The following is an 18,244-nucleotide window of genomic DNA, read 5'->3' as shown; positions in this document are numbered from 1 at the left end:
ATTATAGGTGTGTAAGAATAGGTAGAGTAGGTTTATTAAATTATTCTTATCACATAAAATAATCACCCACTAAAGCCTACCACCCACAATATTTAGGTCCACTTCTATAAAATGGACTACCATTTTATTTTTGTCAATTTGTCATTTGTCATTTGTCACACAATATGTCACATGTAGTATGCTACATGTTATTAATTAATTTTAATGCATATTTATCACATAAATATCATTTTATGAATTAATTAAATTACATCCAATAATTTGACTAGTGATACTTGATCACATAAATAAAATGGGTCATGTAATTATAATTCACAATATCTTGTAATTATAATTAACCATTCATTCCTATCTCTATTGTTTCTCAAACAATAAATAATTTTAGTAACAAAGCATTTTATTACTAAAATAAATCTTATTTAATCCCATTACAATAAGATATTCTCTCTCACAAATCGAATTGTTCAATTTTAAGGAATTGATCAACTTGCATCGTCATACAATTAATCAACTTTATAGATAAGGGCATCATCCTTTAGGTGTGACCTTAAGGGATCAACTGACCACCACCATCCCACGACAGTAACGTCAAACTCTAGCAAGCCAATCGTTACCGATTAATGTTGATCAGTCGACTATATAATTGAATCATCCTTTACGTATTCTTTATATGATATTTAATAATGATATTTAAATCATGTGATCGCACTATTGTTGAGGACACATTTCCCAACAAGTAGAAGGAGAAAGAAAATCATGATGAGCAGATGATGGATGGTGGTGAAAAAGATAGTGAATGAACAGGAAACGGATCATTAATTGGGTAAATATGTGTATTGATGAACATGGTGCTAATTGTGGATTAAGCAAACAAGTTTGACTGTAAAATGATTAATTGACAGAAAGGTTAACGGAAATTATGATTAAGGGCACCACGTGGAACTTTAAATAACATAGGGATACCTTATAGGTTTTGAAAAATGGAGGGTACTATGTAGAAACTGAAATAATACGGGGGGTTACCGTATAGAAAATCCCTTTATTATATTAAGCCCTTTTTTTTCAAAAGTACAGACTTTGTAGTTTGCTTTTCCTATGAATTCATTACAAGCAAGAAAAATATATTTTCAATGCTAACAATGTCTACATCTACACACTCGAATCACAAATTCTCATTTAAAACAGCACTATCCGTCTTAAGCTTAAGACAGGACACACTCGAATGCGCACACACACGCACTAATTGTTAAGATTAAGGTAAATGAATTACCTGCGAGAAACATCGGAATTTTCGACTTCTTTACCAAAGTTTTGCGTGCTGCTCAATTGAATTGACCTGTATGAAAATTGGAAAAAAAAAAACAAGGGTAAAATGGAAATAAAAAACAGGGGTAAAATGAAAACATAGAAGGAGAAGTTCAATAATTATCTCAATCATAAACAAGCAACTTAAATAATTAAATTACCATTGTTGATGAGAATGTTTAAAAGTTGTAGATCTTGATCAAAAATTATGTGAGTAATTAAAAGGTGTTGAATTTATGTAGTTGATAGGTAAGGTTGGAGAATGGGGAAGTAAAAATCTAATTTGTTACTTGAACCATGTATGGTGGATAAGAAGAAACTAGGATTATAGATGGGGTTTGCTAAACGTCGCCCCTAAGTTTACTCATGTCGTCCATAATAAATTACTATTTTTCCCCTTGCTCCATTATACATTACCATCTTGTTTATTTTCATTTCCGTATTCAAACTAATAAAAATAACAAAAAAACATGTACAAGAACAACAATAACCAAAAAAAATCGAAATAATAACAAAAAAATAAAAAAAAAATCGTGTAGAAGAACAACAACAACAACAACCAATTCATCAACAACAAGGTGTGTTTGCTAATTTTTTTTTTTTTTTTTTTTGCAATCTTTTTAAATTTGTTAAATTAGTGTAGATTAGTTTATAGGGTGACTTTGGATAGGTAATATGTGACGAGATTAGAGCCAAATTTGTATAGATCTAGTAGTTTATACACGATTTGAACCCCGAAAAAAAAAACACAAAAAAAATCTGGAATTTGGCCCCGTGTGGTTTGCACGAAATGGGGTGGGCCAAATCGTGTGGTTTGCGCGAATTGCACCTGGCTTATTCGTGTGGGTTACACGATTGGGCCTGGCCAGAACCGTGTTTCTCACATGTTTGGGCCTGGGTTGTTTCGTGTTTCTCACACGTTTCGGCCATTTTAAAAAAAAACATGTAATGCATATGATAATTAGGATAACGGAAAAATAATAACTTTTTTATATTGTGTTTAATACTCCCTCTCATCCACTCTTTTCTTCCCTATTTCCTAAAACGGATTATTCAGGTTTTCTTCTCATTTCCTTTTTGAGAAAGTTTTTATTAATATTATACTCCTACCTCTCTCTACTCATCAAACCCCACCATATCCTTTATTAATATTTAATTCTAACTAGTTGGTTGCACGGCGCGCGTTGCGCGCTGTCCCCCAAGTTATTTTAATTGTTTACGTTTCAAATGCATAGTTGCGATTCTTGATTTTGTTTGGTTTTCTATACATTTCCATGGGCGGTCACTATGAAATTCTAGTCGTTATATTTTTTTTGGAAGTTTGAATCGATTGCAAACAAGATCACATTCGTAAATATTTCGTATCTAACTTTGAAGGGAACATGAATATATGATATGGTTCGGTTGTCTGTACATATTGACTATCGATCACAATGAAACTCTTGTTGTTATATTATTTTGATGGTTGAATCGATTGCAAACAAAATTATAACCTTTCATAAATAATTTGTATTTAACTTTGTTGAGAGCATGAATATCCGAATATGACTACACTTTTTGCTTAGATGGTTAACTGTTAAAAAACACAATTACATGGAATACATAAGACAACAGTATTATATTGTAATTTGCGAAGTAAAGTAAACATCACACCTCCTTCTCTCCTTCCTCCTAAGACTAATCGCTCTTCTCCCCTTAGCCCTCCTTACTCCTCATCTTCCTTCTCCTTTTCCCAAACTTTCCTCATACCCCTTTACTTCGTCATCCCCTTTATCTCCCTATGTTCTCTTCAACGTCGTCGCATCCTAAACCATGTTTTCTTCTTCAACCTAGTATTCCTCCTTCCTTTTCCTCTTTCTCCTTCCTTATACCTTATATGTTTCCCTATCCTCCTCTTATATATCCTCCATTTCCCCTTCTCCTCAACTTGCTCTCATATTAAATCCTCCCATTTTTCCTCGTACTCCTCCTCCATCCTCCATAAATTCCCCTTTCTCCTCCCTCTCCCTTGCTCTTTTTTTTTTCTCTTATCGTTCACATCCTTCCATTTCTGTTCCCCTTCCCGACCTCATATTCTTTCCCCTTAATCTATTTCTCGACCTATATCCCTTTCTCCTTCCCCCATCTATATTCTCCTCCTACTATTTGTGTTACTCCCCTTATCACTTCCTCCTTCTCTTCCCCCTATTCTTCAGCCCTTTACTCTCGTTCTCTTCTTGGCCCCTTTATTTTTCTCTTTAACGTTGCCGCTTCCTAATCCCCATCCTCCTCCCTTTTCTCATCCACCTTATCCGCTTTCCTATTCCTTCTCCCCCCTTCTATTTTCGTGTCTCAATTCTCTTCTTAACAATTATCTTCCTATAATGAATGGCTAGGAAATGGTGGAATTTAATTTATAATTTTTGTTAATTTCTCATTGTAATCACTTCTCTTCTTATTACTACTCGCCTTTTTCCTCCTACCCTTCTTTCTCCTCTTTCCCCGTACCTCTCCATCTCTCTTATGCTCCTTTTTCTCTCCTCGTCTTCTCTCTAACATCCTCGCGCCCTTAACCACCTCCACCGGCCCCCACCTCCCCATTTTCTCCTTTTTCTCTCTCATAATACTCCTTTTTCACTATGTCCTCGAGTTATTCATCCTTATCTTTCCCTTTCTCTTTTTCCTCCCTATCCCTTCTTATTTCCTTCTTCTTATAGCTCGCATCCGGGTTCTTTGGTTTTACATAATTGAACCAATCATGATGGATCTTGTTAGTCGATTACTTGTTTAGAACACAGTGCATCATATATAGATTCTAAGCGGATACGATATTGGTTAGTTGCCATTATTTCCTTACTATTCCCTCTTTAAATTTCGACTCTTTAAATTTCTTCATATTTCTCATTTTTAATTAATTTAAATATTAGTCCCAACCTTAAATAACAGAAGATGAAAGATATTACGTTATCATAAGAACAAATTAAATGATTTTGTTTAATTAGTGATCTCATATTAAGACCTTCGAATATCTATATTAAATTAAGAAGTGTGGAATTTAGTCAATTTAACATTCCTTCCCATCTGACTAATTTGAATTAGGCTCAAGAGTGGAGACCAAATAAATAAACTCTAAAACGTTTTAAATAACTAAATCACAAATTCTCGGTTAAGACTTAAGACCTACAGAAATAAATACTTCGTAGTTCGCAATCGAACAAATTACAATAGGCCACCGATTACGATGCTCTACCAACAATCATAGGTAGAAGTAGTAGTGATTGACTTGCCAACCAAATAATAGCTTTATCAATCGTCTTTGAAGTAGTTGGATATTATGAGTGTATTCTTTATGTTATTACGTCAAACAGAATAGATAGCTGCCTTCCCACATGATATCAACAATAGTATTAGGACCACTGGACCACATCAATTCAGAAACATAAAACTAATTTTCATCAAATCTTTTAAAATCACAACGGCCACCGTCCACCGTCAATAGCCAGTAACTCATCTCCCCATCCCCTCGCGGGAAAATACAGAAATCAAACTCGTCAACTCAAGGTTGAGGGATAACTCGGAACATCAACGTTTCCATGTATATAAACAATACAATAATGAATCTCGAGTTACTGCTCAAAATTTGAATACTTGAGAGTGAATATAAAATCCTGATAAAACTATGGAAAATGTAGTAGTAGTAGTAATACAAAAATTAAAAGATAAAAGATAAGATGGCAAACTAACCTTAAAAGCTCAGGAATTAAATCAAACAATCTATATGTGAAGTCTCTCTACATGTACACAACAGGCTATCTAACTCCACCCCGCAACCAACGGAAGACTACAAGGCCATGTATAATATGCTCCATCCACCTTCTGCTCTCCCCCAATTTCGTAGCCGAAATTATAATTTCGTAGCCGAAATTATAATAACCATGGTCCATGACCAATTCCTCCAACTCGGGTCGGGTCGGGTCGGTCCTACCAAACGTATTTTTGAAACTGGGGCTCTAAACCTGAGCCGAGATCCTCTTTAACAGATTCCAGTGGAATACAGTGTCACAGTAAAATACAAGTATAATAAGCTCTGTGTATATAGATCACATGCTATTTAACTGTTCCTCGGGTAGGAGACATTCTTGAGGATTAGAGTAGAAATAGTCCTCTTGTTTCGGTCGGTCTGGAATGACCAGCCTTTTAGTTGATTTTCCAATGCGATGTGCATGAGTTTGCTTCACAGCATCTGAGAACTCATCCCAACTCAGTGATCCCGATGTATATTTGTCTATCAAATCAACCAATAGTCTTCGGTCCAATAAGACCGTCATTTTGTAACCAAGGTACCTAAAAGGCATCAAATACCATGAATGACTCTTCATATAATTTGGAAAGATACTCCCTCTGTCCCCGCTAAAAGTCTACTTTTGGTTTTGGATCGTTCTTTATGTAAGCGTGTGCAAGTGGCAAGATAGTCTCCACCACATAAATGCACAAGGAAATGTAACTTGAAATAGGTAGACTATCTTCAGGGACAGAACGCTTAATTAAAATCAAGAAAGCATATCCATAATGAGAATTATGAGACAACATCGGTTAGCAAAACAACTGAACCTAAAAGATCAAAACAAAAATCAGAAATTTTGCTTCATTATCTCTTCCCTAGAAAGTTATTTATTCGTACAAATTCAGCCTTCCTAAGTTTTTAAATTAGCTTATCTTTTAAATTTGACCCTTGTGTATACAAATTTGACCCTCTAGACCTTCACTCAATTAGAGTGTAGATGTCGATGTCAACCTCGTCACTGCTTTGCGATACAGTTCACAAGGTTTTGAAGATTACCGTAACTGTATTTTGAGGCGGTGCAGCGTCAACTAATTCAGATATCAGCCTCAAACAGAGACTTAAATAATAATATGATTTTAAAGATCACTAAAATCAAAGATTGTGTGCCTCACAGAAACCATACGTCCCCTCCTTCCCCATGCCCGATTTAAATCCCCTCCTTCTAGGCAGAAAAAGGTGAAGCGGTAATATATAATTTAATCTGTACTCAAAATAATAAGTGGTACCTGCGATGTCCCTCAACAACTTTGGCCATATTACCATCATAAGTTGGGAGGAAGATGTCGCTCTCCAGTGAAACGAGGTAATCTAGAGCAGCCATTTGGGACGAATGATTCTGAAAGAATCTCAAGTCTGCTGGATTGAGCAATGTCTCCTTGCTCACTTGTGTTATTATACGATAACGACTTATGAGAAGCTATGAAACAGTATCATAAGTTCCAAAATACATATGATTGATAAACCAAATGCATATGCTATGAACTAATCAGCTTCGGGTATCTAGTAACTGGGATCAATATCCAAAGCCCTAAACACCAACTTTGTTTCCTCTGGCTTTAATGGGCATAGTCCATGTTTCCGTTTCAGATCAGAATTAATGATTTTCTCTTTCCACCATGGATATGCATATCTAGTATTGCCAAGGGACGGAAAGTCATCAATGTATAAGCATGATAGAGCAACGGAAGATACAAAATGTAGAAATATGGGGAGAACACTGCACTCATTCTTGTCAAGTCCTCCACTTCCTCGCTGTTGCAGCCTCGGGTACAACCGGAGAATGTCAGCATGTCCATCTCGTATCGCAAATGAAGAACCAAAAAGTGACCTTTGCCTCAGCAATTTAACAACCCTTCTTCCTAGCTCCTCTATTTGTGAAGTAAATCCTAACCCACTGAAATTAACACGTCATCTAAGCCTTTGGATTTCCAAAGGTTGACCATTATTCGTAAGCCGGGCATCAGTTCTATTTAGATCCAAAACCTTGTACTTTTGTATCAAAGGAAGGATCTGATATCACCAAATAAAAGTGGAGTTGTAATAGAGACTCGGTGAAACCAACAAAAAAAAACCTGGTATGCTAGATTGCTAGGACTAACCTGATTATGATAGTAAGATATATCAGACCAACTAACAGGAGCCATTGTGTAAACCTTTCCAGCCTCTACCCTTTTCTTGAGCCTCGGTGGGAGCTCCTTCAAGATCCTTACCTCATCTCTTAAGGATGAAATAAAATAATCTACATCAAATATGTCTTGAAATTCACTGCCAAATCGAGTAACTTAATTAGAACGTCTTTCATTATCAACAATGAATCAGTTGTTCTGAAAATAGGTAGACAATTTCCAGAGACTACCGAGCATACAAGAGATTAAGACAATAACATGCCTTGGATCAGCCCAAAAAGAAGTTTTATCCAGCTCCGGGACTATGAGGGTGACATTAAGGTATCTTGCAATTGCCACCATTTCACAAATCTGCATAGAACATGATCAAAAGGCCGGGTTCAGGAATTCAAGGGAAGGTCAACCTCAAACAAGGCCGAATTGTTCAGCAATCCATCCTCCCATGTTATCAGCTGACGCAACTCAATGGTTGTATGGCCTAATGGTCTATTATTCATGACTCTATGTAAGTCAACATGCTATAATTTCCCAGTAAGATTTACCCATTGACAATGTCCTAAACCAATATTCAAAGGCTCTGTATTAGTGTTTTTCTAGATGACTTAGCTGCTATAACATATAGTTATCACTTAAAACCAGCACACCTGCATTGTAGAGGAATAACCTTTATTCATTTTGAGACCCATTACAAAATCAAGGGTCATTATGACAACTTTCTCATCGTCAATTGCCAGAACACACTCTCAGCTGCGCGTGCAATAAAGAACTACCGTAAATTCCAATCAAACATCGAGCTGGTTTCTTGTTTTAAACATCTAAAAGTCCAAGTCTCGTGCCCTCGTCTACCCTAAGCCCGCCAAATTAGTTTTTAATTCAACAAATACACATCCTGGTAATTATTTCCCCAAAAACAATACTGCCCACCCCCCAACTAATATCTATACTCATAAACCCCTAAAAAACACAACAAGAACAGAACCTTATGAGTTTAAAATCCAGATACGATTATCACTCAAAAGCAATCAAAAGTTCTTGAATAGTGAATATCATAGATAAATAAAAGGCTATAGGGCATGCATCAAGAACTTTTTAACACATTTCGTTACCAAGACAAGACAATGAGATCAAATTACGAATATGTATACTACCTATGGTTCTTTAATTCTTTCAGGTAAAGAATATCAGAAACACCCTAAAAGAAATCTAGAACATTAAAAATAGGAGCACATAATAAGCATTAAAAAAACATCTACAAATAACAGAACATGGCACATTCCAAGCTTACATAATATTAATCATTAGATTGTCCTTGATGGCCTGACCTCTCTGCATCAACTTGATTCGGAGATTTATAGAAGACAGGCGGCATCTTTCGTATCTCTAGAAGCTTCGGTCAAGGTTGTGTGAGAGACTAAACTGGCGGAGACGTCGCCACCGCTTGGTAAGTGATGAGTGGTGCGTAGAATTTGAAAATGAGAAAAACAAACTAAAGCCTATAAACTTTAATTAAACCAGTATCAAACTAAAATTACATCTCAAAAACAAAATAAAAAAGGGACTTTGTAAATGAGAATCATACTTTGAGATTTGTTAGCATTCATAATCTCAGCAGCATTCCTGCAAAACACATGCTAGCATTAACATCAAAATTAAACACTTGTCATCTAAAACTAATGAGACAGTGGTGATCTTCAAAACGTTAGAAAATAGTCATGTTTGATACCATGATGATCTTACAGGAAGTTGTTGTACATGAGTAAATGCCCAGTACTATCTCGAAAAGTCAGCAAACATCACGAAATACAATCCTGCTATATTTAATCAAAAGAAAACCAAAATTAGCTCCAAATTGATTATTGATTAATTGACCAATAAACTTAATCAGCTCCAAACTGATTAAGCCCACCACAGATTGATTATTGATTAAGTGACTATTTTCATATTCAAAACCCAAGGCATCGACAATTTAAGTTTCAAGAATTTATCCCTTTTTATGAAATTTATCTCTTTTATGTTCTAATTAGAAGCACTACCAATCTCCAGAAAATACAGAGATTTTATCATAAAACTTAAGAACATAAACAACCATGCATATACTAATCAATAAAAATCGAAACCCCCAAAAAACACGAAGATTATTAGAGACATACCCGGACTGAACCAAACCTGAATCGCAGAGAATAAGAGCCAAATTGCTATAGAATCGAACTTGCGTATAATATTGGTCCCAATCGAATCGAAGGCTGTCAAAGCCATTGACCGTTCAAGAGAATTTAAAAAGAAGTAATTACCTTGATCAGGAGAAACATTTTGGTAAAAATTAACAGATAGTTCGCTCGCAGCACTGTCGCACCACTCAATTTATCAATCCTCCCAATCAAATCACTTTCCCCAATTTAAACAAACCCCATATCAGTCGGAAAATCATCCGCCATATTACACTGATCATCAATGACTGATTCTAAGTTTTTACAGCGGTAACAACGATGATCGTCGGCGAATTTGTTATTGGAATGGGGATAGTGATGGATGCTAGGGTTGAGGAATCGCAATAGTGGTGTGTGTATGTGTGTGATAGAGAGGAAAGCAATGAACAGGTGAAAGCGGTGAAAAAATAAGGTGGATTGAGGAGGGAAAAGGCCCAAGAGAAATAGTGGATTGAGGAAATTAGGAGAGAATAAGGTAGGTGAGAAATGATTGTGTCGACAGAGACATACAAGCCCAAACCGCAGCAAGCCCACAAAGAACAAGCCCGAAACCAATAAGGCGCTACTGTTCATTTCGCGAGTACTGTTCATTAGTGAACAGTATAGTGCATCTCACATTTTTAGTAAAAGTGAAAGATTATTCCTACCTCTCTCCAATAACCAAACCCTACTCATCTCTTTTATTAATATTTAATCCTAATTATTCATATCTCTCTCCAATTACCAAACTCCACTCATATGTTTATCAATATTATACTCCCCACCCTTAATACCCGTGCCCACTTCAAAAAGGAAGAAAAGAGTGGATGGGAGGGAGTATGTTTTAATTGAATTAGTTTGGTGTCATTAATTTACGTATTTATTCAATTAGTTTTACGTATTTTGTATAAATATATTCATTTTGTTAAATTATTTTCGTAGTTAGTTAATTGTTAATTATTTAATTACTAATACAATTGTTGGATATTTTGCAGATGTCTGATGCCAATGAACGCATAAATAAACTACATGCTTCAAATCGTCGAAAAACGTTAACGGTGAAGGTGGGATCTACTATTATTTGGGTCGAGAGGGATATCGATGTGATGTATCCATTTTATATATGCTTTTACCCCCTATTTTAGCTCTAATTTATACGATTATTGCACTAACCTTAGTGATTTTATGAGCTAATATTGTAGTCTAGTTGTCTTTGCATGTTTGGTCACATTTTGTAGGAAGTTGAGCTTTTAGAAGCTTATTCCATCACTTGTGCAAGTAACTAGAATCAAGGCTAAGTGTGAAAGCAAGATGGACCATGGTAGGATATTATGGAAATGGCAAGTCCAAGCATGAAGAATTGTGAAGTGGGTCGATGCACAAATGAAATCACAAATGAAGCCCAAATTAAGAAATCCACACAAACTTAACATGGGATGCTCAACTTTGGATGCTCATGGGATGCTAAATTGTGTGATTAACTGGAGGCTTAAAAATGGGATTAATGGCTCACATTGGATTCCCTTTGCAATTACTCAAGAATTGAAGGAAAATTAAGAGTGTGCTTAGGATGCCATTTTGGATTCCATGTGAGCATTCAACCGGAGGAATTAAGGAGCATTAAGACATAGCATTGGATTCCTTTGCAAATTTTACTCCCTTATTCTTATATAAAGGGTGTTGATCAACACACACTTCACACACTTCTTACACACCTTCTACACCGCTTTTATACTCTCATTTTAGTTCTTAGTTTAGGTTAGATTAGATTTCCTTTTAGCATTTACATCCCCTATTTACAAAAAGAATAGGCGAAATTCCAATTTTTTTCGCCTAAACATATTTCGTAAAATAAAGTTTAGTTATTTTTAACATATTCTATAAGTATGGTGCACTATAATACACATAATCTTTCACATTTATATATTTATGTCATTTAGTATTTTATATTCTACACAAAATTATCTCCAATCTTTATACTTTTTTTGTTTAAGGAATCATACGGAAAAAATTCATTGATTTTCCATGATAAAAAGTTGCGGCTAAAAATATATTATCACTAAAATTTTTGAAAATAACACCATTAATCTCTCGGTAATAGAAAAAACTTTCATTGAAATACTCATTTCATGATTAATACGATTTTGACTTTAATTTTTCAAATCAAAATATAAGGATGAGAAATGTAAAAAAAAAAAAAAAAAAAAAAAAAAAAAAAAAAAAAAGAAAGATTACTTAATCTAAATTTCATAAATATAATACATAAAAAAAGTAAAACTCTATATATATCGTGCATACATTGCACGGGAGCTAAACTAGTTATATTATAAACAATTTTATTCAAGTTATATACAATTTACATTTCAAGTTATTTCCATTTCTTCTATCTTGTTCTTCATTTCCAAGTCCATTCCCAATTGTTAAGGTAATCTTATTTCCAATATTGTTTTGTTATTCATTTGCCATTTACATCACTAGTTAGTATGTTTATCTTTATCATTTCATATGTCATTAGATTAGTTTTCATTATGCATAATATAAGTAATTCAATTGTCTAGGGATTAGGGAAACCATGCATAAGTAGTTCTTGCAATTGTTGAACTAGGATGTTATAATATCGTTTCATTGTTTCTTTTACATGTTTGCATTTTTTTGTTAGTCTTTGATAATTGATCACTATCTTAGATTAAATTTGTTAATTCGTTCTATAAGTAGAGAGCCACGAAATCGGATTAGACTAAACATGTGTAGTAGGACGACCTAATAGTCATAAACGAGAGTTTCTCTAGAACCCGGTTTATGGTTGACACTAATATCGAGAGGTGGGCGTCTCTAAGCCTAAACAATTAACGATTTATCAACTCCTATGTTTAATTTGAGCATTTACATAATTCGCATATGTAACCCAACCTCTCTAGACTATTTCTTTATCATCACAAATTCTTGTTTCAGACGGACACTTTTGGTCTTATTTGTCAGACGGATAAAATGTTGCCATTTTTTAAGAAAATGTAACCAATCAATTCACAAAATGTTATGACTAGAGGTGTCATTTTTTACCCTGAAAATGATGTGAACAATAATGGTAACATGTTATCAAAAAATAACAACATTTTATTGTAAAATGATGACATGTTACCCGTCTTATTTCAGACCAAAAGCAATGGTCTTAAGAAAAACGGACCGCTTTATCATTAATGTTTTCTTCCATTATCCAACCAACCAATCATACGATAATCGATTCAAGATAAAATTCGCTCCATAAACAACTAATTAACAACCACCGTCTCTCTGTGGATTCGACCCCTACGTACTACATTCATTTGTGTCTGGGGTATTTATCTTTGTTAGGTATGTGATAGCCTATCACGATACCTGATGAGTCGGAAGATTTCTATGCTGGGAAGTATCAAGAGTTTCAGAGAGAACTTGAGGAAGAGGCACGAAATTATCAGAGGTCGGAAAATGAGGGGCCGGTAAATGAGGATGCGGGTAATGAGGAAGCCGGTAATGTCGAGGTCAGTTCTGATTTACTTGTCAGGCGGGGTGAGAAAGGTAGGTTTGAGGTCTATGCCGAGGGTTCTAGTAGTTCTATTTCGGAGCTTCAATAAATTTTTTCCAAGCGCCATGTGCTACCGCTTTCCCAAAATTACCATTATTTTCCATGATTGTTGCTTTGGCCTCAACTGTATTGTAAATGTGAAATAGGCACAAAAAATGGTGGGAAGTGCGAAATACTTAAGGGAGTGCAACAATTAGACCACACTCGTGATCAGTGACAAAGACCGTTGGTTTCACATCTGGTCCCAACAATGATTCCAGCCTTCTCAGAACCCAAATATACCTATTACTAGTTTCCCTCTTAATTAGTGCGTAACCTATTAAAAAAAAATTTCCAACAGGTGTAACGCCTACACATTGAACCAGTATATGGTCGTACTTGTTCGTCTTGTATGTAGAGTCGATTAAAATAACATCGGGCCACGCTTTTAACATCTCTACACCCTCACGATGAGCAAAACAAACATGTGTAAGAGCCTTTGATTCCCCCTCCACCATGTATTCACTGAGATAATTAGTTTCATTCGCTAGATGTAACATGTATTGCACATTGTTCCTCTCATCCCTATCCTTTGCACTTAAATCGGGCATTCTCTTGTATATTTGTTTCAAAACTGGAGCCGGCTGATCAGGAAACCTAAGCGTAAATGCATGTCTAACCATCCCCGGTTTCACATGAGACTGTCACTGTTGCTTAATAAATTCTTTCTGTTCATCAGTTAACTTTACTCTACGTGTATGACCTTCAAGAAACTTTCCAAAATTATGAATAGAAACCCGCACTTAGGAACTACATCCCACACACCTTAACTTCTATTTATCACCCTTACTGCAAATGGACACTGTTCGTTTTTGACTTTCTTTGCGGTTTTTCGGGATCTTTCGCATTACTTTTGTAAGGTCTACTACGCTCACATGCAACAATTTTATACGAAGGACTTTTTTACATGTGATTATTTTATTTTATCAGGTGAAACTCAAACCCATAAGCGACAACATTAATATGATTAAATGTTTCTTCGAAAGTGTGAAACGTATAATCAAATACAAATTTATCACTATAATCAACACCGACTCCTTGGGCTTCCTCGACATTTTCCTAAATTAAAAAAAAATTATGAAAATATTTTTTTTTTAAAAAAAAAAGACGAAACATGTGAAAAACACGAAATGGCCTGGGCCAAAACGTGTGAAAACACTTACATACCTGGGCCAAAACGTGTAAAAAACACGAAATAGCCCGGGCTTAATCGTGTAGATCACGCGTTTGGGCCTTGTCTGTTTCGTGTGATCCACACGTTAAGGTCTAGTCCCTTTCGTGTGGTTTACACGATTAGGCCTGGTCTTAGACGTTTTTTTCACACGTTTTCTCCTGTGCAAAATCATACATCTGACCCGAATTAAATTTTTTTGCAAATCGACATATATAAAAAAAATGTGATTTAAAAATTTAAGATACTCGATTAATACCTTATTTTCCGCATTGCCCGTATGTTATTATCGTAACCAAAACCGCTTTCCTTTTCCGTGTTACTCGTGTTGTTATCATCGTAACCATAACCGCTTCCCTCGCCTTGATCATAACTATCATACTCATTGTAATATCGATAATGTTGTTCGGCATTCCAATAATTTTCGAATTGTTTTCCGTCGTAATTTTCATTAGTATACGATTCACACATTTATCGGAAAAATGGGTTATCGTCACAAAAATGTAAATAATATTTTTTAGAGAGAGAAGGGCAAAGTTGACAAATTGAAATGAAACTGGGGGCAACGTTTAGTAAAATAGGGGCTACGTTAAGCAATTTTGTTATAGATCCATAGAGTTACATCTAGATGCTTAGTTGCCTACCTCCATTTTTGACAAAATACGAAACATTAAAGTTGGAGACTTAGAAAAAGAAATGGAAGGCACATGGGCTATTTCCTTTACCTTACTTACATAATGAATATTTAGCGCGTGTTTACAGTCGTTTATGGGAGAGTAATATTAATTTTAGAATCACATGAGTATTATCACTTTTATGCTACGTGGTCCAATAGGGAGAGTGGGACAGGGAAAGGGACATATTTGTGGAACAAATGATCCGGACTGATCATGTGAATCGTCGAAAACTACAAACTAGCGGAAATAATTGTGTAGGGAGAACCTTGATGTGGGAAGATGTTGCGGTTACACTCGGTGTATAGAATCTTTTATACATCACCAATTAAAAATCGTAATTGCTATTTCCAGCAGATCATTTTACTAAATCCTACACAAATTTTTGTATTCTTCCGAATTTGCCCCTCCATTTCACAACGTTGGAAAAAATTGAGCGTAACTCCTACCCCGACACCCCCTCCCCGACCTTAAACCCCAAACCCAACCGGCGACCACCGTCGCTGAAATGCCTCTGAGTCATCTTCTATAACGGATGCACCTTCCGATCGTCGCTTCTCATTTGGCTTTTCACTAACGATCGCCGAATCGAGACAGGCCCTAAGCCTCTCCATCTCCGCATCATCGCTGCTGCCAGCCTTCACCTTTTCTTTAGGCCAGGCCTGGACGACGACGTCTACCTTGCTCAGACTAGGTCCCAACCCGACTCTGCCGTTATCGAGGGAAGACTTTAGCGTAGTTTCAAGCGTTGTCTTAGATTACTGCTTGTTTTATGTGTTTGATTGCTTGTTCTTTGAAGTTATTATTGTACGTAATTGGCTTTGATTTGAGAATTAGGGTTAGAGGGGATAAGGGGATTGTAATGATGATGAAGAAGGGCAAGAGGATTCAAAGGTTGTTGGGGTTACTGGGGGAATAAATTGATAGTGGTTGTTGTCGGTCGGTGGCGGCAGACCACGGTGGCTGGGGTAGGGAGGGCTGGTCGGGGCAAGGAGAGGTTTTAATTTTCTTTTTGTTTGGGTGTGAAATGAGAGGGTAAAATCAGAAAAATAAGTAAATTTGTGTAGGATTTAGTAAAATGATGTGCGGGAAATAGCGCGTCCCTTTTTTTTCCTTTATCTCTAACGGTATGATATTCCGTCCATCCATAATCAATATCTAACTTCAACACCAGTCCTTACCACCACCGCCACTACCTCCACATCACCGTCAAATACCAACCGGCGCCGACGACTTCTGACGTCGACAAAGCCTCTGGCCATCATCGTAATATTTTTACCGAAAATTTATAGGGTACAACCACCCATTCATATCAGTCCCTACGTACCACCATGACTTCCCCCTCTTTGTCATCAAAACTACCGGCGCCGGCAACATCTCACGTCGGCAAAACCTGGACTGACACCCGGTGTAAACCCCCCACCTCCACCGGCGCAACAGCCTCGTCACTCTACTTCAAATAGAAATTGAATAGCAGGTGTAAAGCCAAACGAATCAACATTAGTGGTTCGAGTTCGGATGTAAGGGAAGCAAATTGATTCATCGGCATTACTATTATTTTTGTGCCCAATTCTTAAACTAGGGTAGAAACCGTATGATTGTTAGGGTAGAAATTTTAGGAGATAATGGTAAAATATTTTTTCGTAATTGCTAAATCAAACACACATTTTACTAAATTCTACACAAAATTATCAACTTCGTCCAATTTTGCCCTTCACATTCCACATGCAAATTTTTCTTTCAACCTAATTCAAACCCTAACCACAATCACCCCTTCCCCCTTTCTCACCCCACAAATATTATCCTACAACTGGTTGTATAAGAGCTATGTACAACCGCGTCAAAGTTATCGAGCTCTCACACAAAGTTGTTGAGTTATTTTACAAGTTATTGAGCTATTTTACGAAGTTATTGAGCTTAATAATTATTCTATTAAGCTAAACAACTTTGTATCATAACTCGATAATTTTGTTAATAGAGCTCAACAACTTTGTAACAAAGCTCCACAACACTCAATAAGTTGTATATACAACCGGTTGTATAATACATTAACTGCCAACCCACCATGATCAGTCGCCATAGATCGGCGAAGATCACCGCTCCCAGGCTAATTAATCGACGGCAAAGCCATTGCTGAGTTGCTCGGACAATCGTCATTGAAGTTCGTCAACTTTTTGATGATTAAGCCAAAATTACTCTTTCCTTCTTTTCAATTCTTCTGACACATTGTTGTGCTTCATTGATTATTTTTCCTTTTCTAAATTGTGTGTTATTATGAAATTAAAGCATACTAATTTGCTATACTGTTGTTTCAATTATAAATTACAATGTCAACTCAATGTTGATTATCTCTTAATAGAGAACTACGAATAAATGACGTTTGTGGGGGACGGTGGGCAAGTTGTCGATCGTCGATGACAGTGAAGGAGCAATGGTCGATGTCGGGCGGTGGTGCCTGACCACGGTGGAGTGGTTGAGGGGTGGATGGGGTTAGGATTTGAGTTAGGATTAATTTTCTTTTTCTTTATGAGTGTGAAATGAGAGGGGCAAAGTAGGAAAAAGTTGGAATTTTGTGGAGGATTGAATAAAATGGTCGTGTTGAAAATAGCCACTCCCAAAAAAGGAGAAATTAGAAAATAAAAATAATTTTATTAAATCTGAAAAAGGAATCTCTCTTCATAAATTTTAAAAAAATTCAAATTTCGAGTTCTAAAAATTGACTCCCGAAATATAACAAAATAAAGTTGAAAAAGATTATATCTCTTGTCTCATCATTGCCACGTGTCATGACATTACTCGCAGTGTATAAAAGATTTTACACATTGAAGGAAACACTAGCCTTTTCCCTTGAGGTGTAAGAATTGTCTTAGCGTGTTCAGTTGCATACCAAATCCGTTGTTAATAGAGTAAAAATCAATTATGATTACTCTGTGTAATATTCCTAACACAAAATCTCATTGAAGACGGGCGATATCCGTCACAAGCTTGTGACGGATACCGTTTCCTCTCACAAAATACCCATATTCCAAATCTACCCTCACCGGTTGCCTCACTTTTATTGTTAGTGACTGGAAAATTACTAGGACAAATGGTTTTTGCCTGAAGTTTTTCGCGGTGGCTTTTATGTTCATTCAGAAATTTAACAAATACTCGATAAATTATCTGAATATTTAGCTAGTCACCGAGTTTTACAATCTTTTAATTCTCCGTTAAAGCCAATCTGAATCAATCTTTCATCAGAATTCACTTGTTTTCGTTACACAAACTTAATGATAACAAGGTATATGCATTGCAATTTTACAACAGCTTGAGAAACATAATCTCCTCAAATCAATACACGACAAATAAATTGAATTCT

General features: G+C 36.0%; 1 long non-coding RNA gene and 1 pseudogene across 8 annotated transcripts; both read right to left on the bottom strand.

Annotated features, from left to right (window-relative positions):
* Positions 1-5,198: 5,198 nt before the first annotated feature.
* Positions 5,199-6,819, bottom strand: LOC141657525 (rhamnogalacturonan I rhamnosyltransferase 1-like; annotated as a pseudogene).
* A 59-nt stretch (positions 6,820-6,878) lies between these two features.
* On the bottom strand, positions 6,879-9,897 carry LOC141657526 (uncharacterized). 8 transcript variants are annotated; one of them, XR_012548782.1, is made up of 5 exons: positions 8,978-9,896; positions 8,834-8,871; positions 8,540-8,754; positions 7,228-7,393; positions 6,879-7,138 (listed from the first exon to the last, which is right to left on the bottom strand). It is a non-coding gene; the product is annotated as an uncharacterized LOC141657526 (long non-coding RNA). The 8 variants fall into 8 exon arrangements; XR_012548783.1 differs by having other exon boundaries at positions 8,540-8,740; XR_012548787.1 differs by having other exon boundaries at positions 8,540-8,691.
* Between the last annotated feature and the right edge of the window lie 8,347 nt (positions 9,898-18,244).

This window comes from Silene latifolia, chromosome 5 (assembly GCF_048544455.1).
Source record: "Silene latifolia isolate original U9 population chromosome 5, ASM4854445v1, whole genome shotgun sequence".
Classification (NCBI taxonomy): domain Eukaryota; kingdom Viridiplantae; phylum Streptophyta; class Magnoliopsida; order Caryophyllales; family Caryophyllaceae; genus Silene; species Silene latifolia.
This window is presented reverse-complemented; position numbering and strand designations above follow the sequence as displayed.